Source organism: Asterias rubens, chromosome 20 (genome assembly GCF_902459465.1).
Source record: "Asterias rubens chromosome 20, eAstRub1.3, whole genome shotgun sequence".
NCBI classification, from domain to species: domain Eukaryota; kingdom Metazoa; phylum Echinodermata; class Asteroidea; order Forcipulatida; family Asteriidae; genus Asterias; species Asterias rubens.
The window spans coordinates 2,940,743-2,951,449 of NC_047081.1; the positions used below are offsets into that span (position 1 = coordinate 2,940,743).

General features: G+C 39.9%; 1 long non-coding RNA gene across 1 annotated transcript in view; it reads right to left on the bottom strand.

The window, feature by feature from the left end:
- LOC117304095 overlaps window positions 1–9,446 on the bottom strand; it is a 31,518-nt gene extending 22,072 nt beyond the window's left edge. Inside the window, exon 1 of the long non-coding RNA XR_004520560.1 lies at window positions 9,388–9,446. This is a non-coding gene — a long non-coding RNA (uncharacterized LOC117304095). The remainder of the gene's footprint in view (window positions 1–9,387) is intronic.
- Window positions 9,447–10,707: the final 1,261 nt, after the last annotated feature.

Consider the following 10,707-nt stretch of genomic DNA (forward strand, 5'->3'; position numbering starts at 1 on the left):
AAAAACTTACTTGGAAACAAGCAACGGAGAGCTGTTGATAGTATAAAACATTGTGAGAAACGGCTCCCTCTGAAATAACGTAGTTGCGAAAGAAGTAATTTTCCACGAATTTGATTTTGAGACCTCAAAATCGAGCATCTGAAAGCACACAACTTCGTGAGACCATTTATAGCTCCATGGTGAGACTTAGGTGTTTTTCTTTTACAATTATCTTGCAACTTTGGCAACCAATTGAGTTCAAATTTTCACAGGTTTGTTTTTTATGCATATATAATGTTGAACTACACCAAATGAACAGACTGGTCTTTGACAATAACCAACTGTGTCCACTGTTCAGTGTCTTTAAGATGTTTGCAATTTGTTCACCTCAAAAGGTCGCTATTTCAGGTGGAAGCAAGACCTGGCCGTATCAACATAATTTCTTTTCTTCAGTACTAATCAATATTCTAGTCTAAGAAGGTAGCGAGGTTTGAGTGGGGGGGGGGGTGGCAAGACAGAAAGAGAATGCATGGGGGACAGGGGAAAATGCCACACACGTGCCGAGAGCTTGTTAAATTTATGTGGCGTTATGATTTGTTACATTGCAAACAGCTAAAGGGATACACTTGTTTGTTGAGATGAAATCATCGTCCAATGTTTAAAGGCACTCAGAGGACATCTTTGGTAATTGTCAAAGACCAGTCTTCTCACTTGGTGTATCTCAACATGCATTATATAACAAACCCGTAAAAAATCTAATTCAATAGATCATCGAAGCTGTGAGAGAAAAATGGTAGAAAAAATTCAAATAATTTGGTGACTTCTTTCTCAAAAACTATGTTACTTCAGAGGAAGCCATTTCTCACAATGTTTTATCCTATCAACTTCTCTCCATTACTCGTTACCAAGTAAGGTTTTACACAAATAATTATTAGGAGTAATTACCAATAGTGTCCACTGCCTTTAAGTGAGTGTTGGTTTTGAAAAGAACCAGTGGTAGACAACTCTAACATTCTTTTCAGAGGTAAAAAAAATAACCAACACTACCTATAAAGAGAAATATTCACATGGTTTTACCGCAAACCTCTCTCAGTTAATGTAAGGAGAATATCCCGACAGCTCTTTCTATTCTACCCCCATCTCTCTCTAACACAAACTCTGCAATGTATGTACATGTAGCACCCTCATGACAAAGACGCTAACAACTCAACAATCCACACGCAACTGGATAAGTCATCAGTGCGGTAAGGCCATGGTGGCAGGGAGTCTGGGGGTCGCAGGTTCAAGTCCATTCACTGTCAATTGCTCAACAAATCACTCAACAAATTGTAGATGTAGCCCCTTTCAGTATGTCCCTATGAACATGTGGGAATTTGTACCTCACAACTCAACTGTAGGCATCCTTGTAGTGGAAGGTTCACATGACTTAAAAGACATGAACACTAGTGGTAATTGTCAAAGACTAGTCTTCACACTTGTTGTATCTCAACATATGCATAAAATAACAAACCTGTCAAAATTCGAGCTCAATCGGTCGTCGAAGTTGCGAGATAATAATGAAAGAAAAAACACCCTTGTCACACGAAGTTGTGCGCTTTCAGATGCTTGATTTCGAGACCTCAAAATCTAAATCTGAGGTCTCAAAATCAATTTCGTGGAAAATTACTTCTTTCTCGAAAACTACATTACTTCAAAGGAAGCCGTTTCTCACACGGTTTTATACTATCACCCTCTCCCTATTACTCGTAACTAAGAAAGGTTTTATGCTAATAATTATTTCGAGTAATAACCAATAGTGTCCACTGCCTTTAAGGCAAGTCCAAAGTTTGATACTAGTCAAATACTTTGGTGATCATAAGCGATGTTTGAAGGTTTGTAGGGTGCGACTAATAAGAATAAACTAATAGTAAACTTGCAGGTTCAACCTTGTGTACAATCTCTTTTGAGAGAGTGTTTGCTCTGAAATGCAGGTTTGATCTGAACCTTTTTAACAGTAATAGGGGAATTTGTAACTCACTACTTAACTTCATGGCAGAAAGGTTCACATGACTCGGGGATATTATAAAGGATTTGTGTACTTTTTGTATGACACAAAACACAATGTCCACAGAATTACATTAAACTTACACAGTTTGAAGATAATGCTTCCCTTAAAATATTACTTGCTGAGGTGCTGTAGTTTTTGAGAAATGAGTAAACCAATTTCAAAGGTAAAAGCAACTTTGATCCCCTTTTTATTTAACACAGAAAGTTTAATACAGTGATTTAGGGTAAGAATTATATTTTAATTTGTGAACTTTCTCTAGCAAAATATTGACCCCAAGTACTGACCCCAAATTTTACTAGAAATCACGGGAAGTTCGTTTTCTAGCATAATAAGTTGATACAAAAAACAATTAACTCTGCTAAAAATATTGCTAATTTTAATAGTAAAACATTGCTTATGAAGGCTTAACTCAGACCTGGAACTACATTCAGGGCCCAAAGACCAGACTCTTGACCTTGGTGCTTGGCCTTGGTGCCCCTTCAAAAGTTTCCCATTGACGTTAAAGGAACACATTGCCTTGAATCGGTCGAGTGTGTCTTTGAAAAGCGTTTGTAACCGTCGGTTATAAAATGCATATAAGTAGAAAGATGTTGTAAAAGTAGAATACAATGATCCACACAAACATGCCTCGAAATTGCACGGTACCTCGTCGACTAACACGGTCGGCCATTAATTTGGGAGTCAATTTTTTACTCCCATAAATGGCCGACCGTGATAGTTCGCAAAGTAAAGGGGAAACCACGCAATTTCAAGGCAAATTTGTGTGGATCATTGTATTCTTCTTTTAAAACATATCTTTCCAACCATGCATTTTATATTAAAAAAAACATTACAAACGCTTTTTATAGACCAACTCGTCCGATCCAAGGCAACGTGTTCCTTTAAGATTATCCAGTGGAAGTGCCCTCTGCAAAATGAAAATGGCCATGCCCTTTCAAAGAGGAAATTCCAGGCATGTTAATAGTATGAACAAATACATTGTATGACACAAATACATAGTATGAACAAATACATTGTATGACACAAATACATTGTATGACACAAATACATAGTATGACACAAACTCAGCTAAAAATACTGCTTGTTTAAATTGTGACACATGTGTTTACAACCCCATGTGGGTTGCAGGGTAAAAAAACAAAACAATAATATTCAGTAAATCATCATAACTTTAACGTAGCAGCTCATTGTGTAACATCAGTTGCCATGAAATCGTCAAGTGTAACTAAATAACCCGCCCTTTCCTCGGCCCCATGCAGAAAACAAATTCTGCCGTTACATGTTGGCGCTCTGCAGCAGGAGTTCAGAGCGTACGTGTAGGAGCAACGCTGGCGGCCTGAAATAAAAAACCATTGAACAGTGGATTTTTGGATCGTGCTGACCCATTTTAAGACAAACAAGATCGGGTTGCTGAGCCTCTCCTCTCTCTCTATCTTATTCAGATTCTCATTTTGTCTCCGAGTCACACGGGTTTGCCTCATGACCAAGATGAGAAAGGAGAAAAGAGCTTCTGTGTATTACAGATCATTAAAGGGTTTGGGTACTTTTGGTATGACACAAAACACAGGTTTACGTCCACAGGTTTACATTAAACGCCCACAGGTTTACATTAAACCAACACGGTTTAAGATGAGAAAGGAGAAAAGCGCTTCTGTGTAATACAGATTATTAATGGGTTTGGGTACGTTTTGTACGGCACAAAACACAGGTTTACATTAAACGTCCACAGGTTTTGCATTAAACCAACACGGTTTAAGATGAGAAAGGAGAAAAGCGCTTCTGTGTAATACAGATCATTAAAGGGTTTGGGTACGTTTTGGTATGACACAAAACACAGGTTTACGTCCACAGGTTTAAATTAAACGTCCACAGGTTTACATTAAACCAACACGGTTTAAGATGAGAAAGGAGAAAAGCGCTTCTGTGTAATACAGATTATTAATGGGTTTGGGTACGTTTTGTACGGCACAAAACACGGGTTTAAATTAAACGTCCACAGGTTTACATTAAACCGACACGGTTTAAGATGAGAAAGGAGAAAAGCGCTTCTGTGTAATACAGATTATTAATGGGTTTGGGTACGTTTTGTATGACACAAAACACAGGTTTACGTCCACAGGTTTACATTAAACGCCCACAGGTTTACATTAAACCGACACGGTTTAAAGATAATGATGATAGAAAGCAGCTCTGTAAAACGGGCTGAGTTTCACAAAGCCTGTAAGCATGAATAAAAGCTTGCTAAGCACAGAAAACAAATTAATCACCAAACACTGGTAACCAACCAAAATTCAAAAGAATTTACTGTTGCAACTGGTGCCCCACTAAATTTTTGCTCAGCAAAACAATCTTGATAAGCAGTATTTTCTGCTTCACAGATTTATGAAATTTGACCATGGTCTTTCCTTGGGACTAAAGGCCTGACATGCAGGCCTCTTCGCACCCCCCCCCCCCCACTTCAAGGGCCCAATTTTATAGAGCTGCTTTTAAAGCACAAAAGGCAGCTCAGCATTTTTTGTTATGCTTACCTAACTACAGTTACCAGACAAAATGCCATGTGACATGTACAATTTGTCACTGGTTATCCGCTCATTTCTGCTTAGCAGAAAGTTGTTTTAAAGCAATATTTTCTGATTAAGCAGCTCTATGAAAGTGGGCACTGAGCCTTGGATGAGCTAACACTGACAGTAGTGATTTGTCATGACGAGGAAAAACGTACAATAATCTCGAGGGAAACAGGGGATACGTAAAGGGAAAATGAAGGTTTAACAGGATCAAGGTTAGAGAGTGAGGGGTGTGGCAGGGGCGTGGTCATGGCACTCGTCCATTACAGTCCCTCATATGGTAGCAAGGCATGGCCTGTACACTACAGACAAAAATGTTGATGCTTGGTCTGGAGCTAACAATTGGAATTCTGACTCAAGATAAGAGCACAATTACATAGAGCTGCTTAAGCACAAAAAGCAGCTAAGCAAAACAAAATGATGCTTACCAGAAAAAGGATCTGGCCAAACTACCATGTGGCATAAACAATTTGCGAATGGTATCCTGCTCATTTCTGCTTTAAAGAAAAAAATTCAGAAATATTGTCCGTTTTAAAATAAGCAGCACTACGAAATTGGGCCCTGATGTTTCTGATCAGCAGTGTTTCGGGTTTGAGTCCTAGTCTTAATAAATAAATAAACAAATAAATAAATAAATAAACAAATAAATAAATAAATAAAGGCAAAACATCCAGTCAACTTTTCTTCACACCAGTTCTTGGAACGAAAAACTTTTAAACTTTTAAACTTTTTAACTGTTTGGAAATAAATACCTCTTGTTGGGCTATCCCATGAAGGTGTCAATTGTTTCCCTCAAACTTTGGGTTAGAGACAGTGGACACTATTGGTAATTGTCAAATACCAGTTTTCTCACTTTGTGTATCTCAACATATGCATAAAATAACAAACCTGTGAAAATTTGAGTTTAACTGGTCGTCGAAGTTGCGAGATAATAATGAAAGAAAAAACACCCTTGTCACACAAAGTTGTGTGCATTTAGATGGTTGATTTTGAGACCTCAAATTCTAAATCTGAGGTCTCAAAATCAAATCCGTGGAAAATTACTTCTTTCTCAAAAACTATGTTACTTCAGAGGGAGCCATTTCTCACAATGTTTTATACCATCACTCTCTCCCCATTACTCGTTACCAATAAGGTAAGGTTTTATGATAATCATTATTTTGAGTAATTACCAATAGTGTCCACTGCCTTTAAATTGACAAATTGACTACAGTAGGACTTGAACCTGCAACCTCCGGATTTACTAACTGAGCTATCTACATGCTGACGGTCTCACTATATTGAAAGTCAGGAGCCATTCAACCCGTAACTACCGTATAGCTAGGGACCACACCAAAAGTTGATGATACAACCTGGGAAGCAGCAGTCTCTCAGAGAGAGCACCTTAAGGGGATGCGACTTTCTATTTCCAATATCAAGTAATAAACCATAAGGGTGACCAACTGGGTAAAAGCCTCTAAGAAAACCTGAAAGTTCCCAGAAGGAAATGGGGGACAATCACCCTCATGCCATATTAGTCTTAACTCTTCAAAAAATGTACAGAACAAACTAAGTTAAAGCAAACGCACCTTATGAAAGAAAAAAAACTGTCAAACTTTCTTAAGTTCGTCCTTTATCCACTGTGTCTATTTCTTATTCCTTCATGGTCTATCAAAGGTAAAGAAACATCTTGACTGGTTCTTATAGAATAAGGTCACTCATTGACCTTTGACCTGAACACCCCCCCCCCCCAGCCACTATTACCTTCACTCAGGATGTATTTCATGCATTGTTTCATTGGACGTCTAGACAGCCATGAGCTGCCGCTGCTGACGACTGAAAGCAAAGCGGGCTGCCGCGAAGAGCTTGGCCTATATTCACATTGCAAATCGCTTACATTCACAGTTAGTAAATCGTGCACAGTTGAAGTTCCATGACCTACTTGCCGGGCAGGGTGCATGTTTTCAGTGTCTATCGTGTCAAAGCTGTCAGAAGCCATTTTAAAGAGCAAGTCCAAAATTGCTTTTAGTCGAGAGAATGCTTCAAGTAATTCATCCTGCTTTTTTCCCAGACAACAAAAAAAGTAAGCTTGACTTGCGAGGCAACAGTAATGAAATTTGATTTATGCTTTTTGTATGATGTTATTCTCCCTCCGTTGAGTGCATTTTAAAATGGATCTATTTCAAAGACGAATCCATACTTCAGCAATAAACATGTTATGTAAAGCTTACATTTAGGTTCAAGCATGTGAACTTTGCCTGCCCTGGGGTGGATTTCACAAAGGTAGTCCTAACTTAGGACTAGTCCTAGGCAATGCTAAGAGATAGGACTGGTCCTAAGTTAGGACCAGTAACTCATCATAACTTAGGACTGGTCCTATCTCTTAGCATTGCCTAGGACTAGTCCTAAGTTAGGACTATCTTTGTGAAATCCACCCCTGGCCCCTTTCGTCCACAACAAAACCAGCTCTCTGAATTTTGCTTGACGTAAGCGCAGAATTCCCTGCTTTCGTAAGCCGATTCTTTGCAAAAGCCCTAAGCAGAGTCATGAAAGTAGACCCTGATCATTGAGTTAGTACACAAACTGATCCAACCACAAGAGATAAATATTGACATTGGATTGGACAAATCTCGTATCAAAGCAAAAGCTTAAATGAGGTTTGCGCATGTGAACTTTCTGTGCATTGGCCCCCCTTCCTCCACAAGAAAACTAGCTCTCTCATCGAACATTCTCATTACGCAGGAATTGAATAATTGAATAAATGCCAACGGTTTTACTGTACCACAGGATTAAGCCACGCTAATAAGTAGTTATGACCCCGAAAGGTCAATCCGTCAAAAACTTTGCGGAGATCTCAAGACAGGTGCGGGAGGGGGTGTCAACCACCAAGGAGGGAAAAGGAGGGTGTGTGAGAGTACTGCTCTTTGACGGGGCCTGTCACAAATTAACAGTAACCTCGTTCCCAAGACGGTTGACCGTCTGCAGAAATAGCATTGGGTAAGTTTACATGAGTAGCTAAACTTCGCTGCCAAGTTCGCTACAAGCCAAATAGCAACAATTCGCTAAGTACAGTGCTAACTTCAGAAGTTCTGACTCTACTTGCAGTGAAATGTGAATGCACAAATTAGCTGACTTCACTACTTCCAACTCAAATAGCAATGAAATTTGATACTTTGGCCACTGAAGAAGTGTTTTTATTTTCGCAATGCTTTTTTTTACATCTCTTTGGAAGGAAACTGACCCTGACCAAATTTCATAAAACTGTTAAGCAGAAACTACTGCTTCAAAAAGCAAAAATTGTGTCAGGCACAGTTACCTGTTTCTGCTGAGCAATACTTTTCTGTGCTTACAGGCTTTTTGTGTTTAAAATTTGGGCCCTCTTGTTCCTTAGAAGCAAAATGCCTAGCAAATTGGAGCATGCACAGGCACAAGCCAAAACTCCCCGCTAACTCCCCTACTTCCTTGAGCGCAGATTCTTTGCTTACGGTAAGCAAAAGCAAAACAAAAATACTTGGCAATTTTGGGCACCAGTTTGCTCCAAAACTTTATGGAATTTTGGCTGGTAACCAGTTTCTACTAAGCAATATTTGTCTGTGCGTTGCAAGTTTTTGTGCTTACAGGCTTTATGAAATTGGGCCTTGCTTATAGAGTTAGTGCACAAACTGAGCCAACCCATAGAGGTACATATTTCCCATTGTGTTTACCACAAACCTCAGGGGGTCAATAGCTTCACATAGCAAAAGACGAGGCCACTGAGACAAGGTTGACAGTATTGTAGCTTCACAATTTTTGTCGTCGCAGAATGCTAGAGTAGGATTACAGCCCGGCCGGGAACCCGCGTTATCAAAGTGTTCCACCACGGCCCCTTGGGATCACTAAAAGATGACTCGTCAGGGAGAGAGAGGGGGGCGCGCGTACACACTTCACGCAAACATTCTATTAAAGGAAAGTTTAACTACGTGTCTAGGATGTAAATTATGTGCCCCTTCCCCCACCCGACTGAGCGACACCACATCACCTTATTTTACCCCCCTTCCCCCCCCAACACTTCAGATTACAGGCATGTTACTTCAATGAAGATGATTGCCTCCCTGCCCCTTGGTCATCGTCTTGGTGCCCTTGAAGTGCTCCAGTAGAAATAACAATTTCCTCATTGGGTGCCCTTTACCAAGGAGAAAATGCCTTGGTGCCCTTGCCCTTTCAAAAACGAAGCGTACAGGCCTGAGATGATGAATAGCTTCGGAAATCTTCTGATACTTTTTTTCCCAATTGACTTTTCCTTCTGACCTCAAGTTCTTCTAACGCTCGCTGCACTTTTTTCTTTTATAGAGGGGGCGAGAAGAGGTTATCTGCTCATCTCTTTACGAGTTAATATGTCGTTTCCTTTATTCTTTCCATTATAAGGTAATGAAGTGGCGACAAATATTTATTAATGATTCATGCGAGGCTTAACAATTTGCACTTGATCGTTCGCGCTGATTGGCAATTGGCTGAATTCCTCCTGTGGACGGGTTTAGTGGTCGGGTCCTACGCAGGCAGTAACTGTAATTAAATTGTCATTGTGGGTATTTTTAATTTACCCTAGTGTGAAATCAAAGAAGCTGTTGTTGTCGTTGGTTTGCATATTAAGGAAGGAAGCCGTGCCACACACTGTCTTCACAAAACAATTTTCATCTGCAAACCTGAGACAATCAATCTGCCTGGAACAGATTTTTAAGAGATAATACGATTGCAGTATTGGTAAACAAAATGATCTGGTAATATGAAAAACAACACCAAAATTACACCTTCAATTGATTATAAAAGAGGAAAACTTACCAGCGGTGCCAGTGAGATCAGATCACTGCTTACCACGTTTTTTTATGCTCAGCTAGTCCTGTTAAGAAAACAGAAAAAAAATAATATAATTTTAATTACCTTTTGTGAATTCTGAGAGGCAGATTTAAACATTAGGTAAAATTAACTCATTCTGCAATATCACCAGGCAGACCTGGAACAACCAGAGGTCATGGTGGCCATGTGTCCTCTGTTGCCCCTGGTCTTGGCCTTGGTGCCCCATTCAAATGTTTTGAATGTTTTTCAAGATTTCCAAATGGAAGTGCCCTTTGCAAAATGATAATGGTTCTGCCCTTTCAAAGATGAACTTCCATGCCTGTTACAAAAAACCTCTTTGAGTAGTTATCATTTCAAGCCAAACTTCACATTTCACCAAGAAAAAATAGCAACAACAAGTGGTTTCGGTGTACATCTCAGCTTAAAATAATTTGAAGTAGGATGAGAAAGAAACTGCTTGAAATTCTTTTAATAAGCAATCATAGGAATCATAAAAAAAAATTATATACATAAATTTTAAATAAAAATCTGGGAAAAAAAAAAAAAAAGTCTGAATTTGTAATCAAATGTAAAAAGTAAGTGTTTTTTTCCAGAAGGTTGTGTTTTTCTTTCAAGCCAAGATCGCAGTCAAGCAATTCCTTAAAAATGAAATCCCTCCCCCCCCCCTCCTCAATGGCCGGGAAGTATGAACTCCTGGAAGAAGTCCAAGGGGTGTCACTTGTTCCTCCTTGTCACCAGCCCCCGATACCAATTGGCCCTGACAGCGCAAGGATTCCCTAATTGGATAAACTGTCCCAGTAATCCGCAGGGGCAATCTGTGACAGGACAATTTAGAATCCTCCTCGAATGCCACCCTGGATAGTTCAGTAGACCAGACGCCCTGGATAGCCCGTTTAGTTCCCAGGGTGAGATACCTGTGACGCCTTGGGTCGCCTTGGGTCACCCAGTTTAGGCTGAGCATCATACCAGTCGACTATTTATTCCTTGGTTAAAAATAACCCTTAAGCACCCCAAGTTCCCCATTATTTCCCAGGCAGAGATACCTAGAGACATACCTGTGACGCCTTGGGTCGCCTTGGGTCACCCAGTTTAGGCTGAGCATCATACTAGTTGCCTATCCTTCCTTGGTTAAAACAACCCTTAAACACCCCCAAGTTGGCCATTATTTCCCAGGCAGAGATACCTAGAGACATACCTGTGACGCCTTGGGTCGCCTTGGGTCACCCAGTTAAGGCTGAGCATCATACCAGTCGCCTATTCCTTACTTGGTTAAAATAACCCTTAAGCACCCCCAAGTTGGCCATT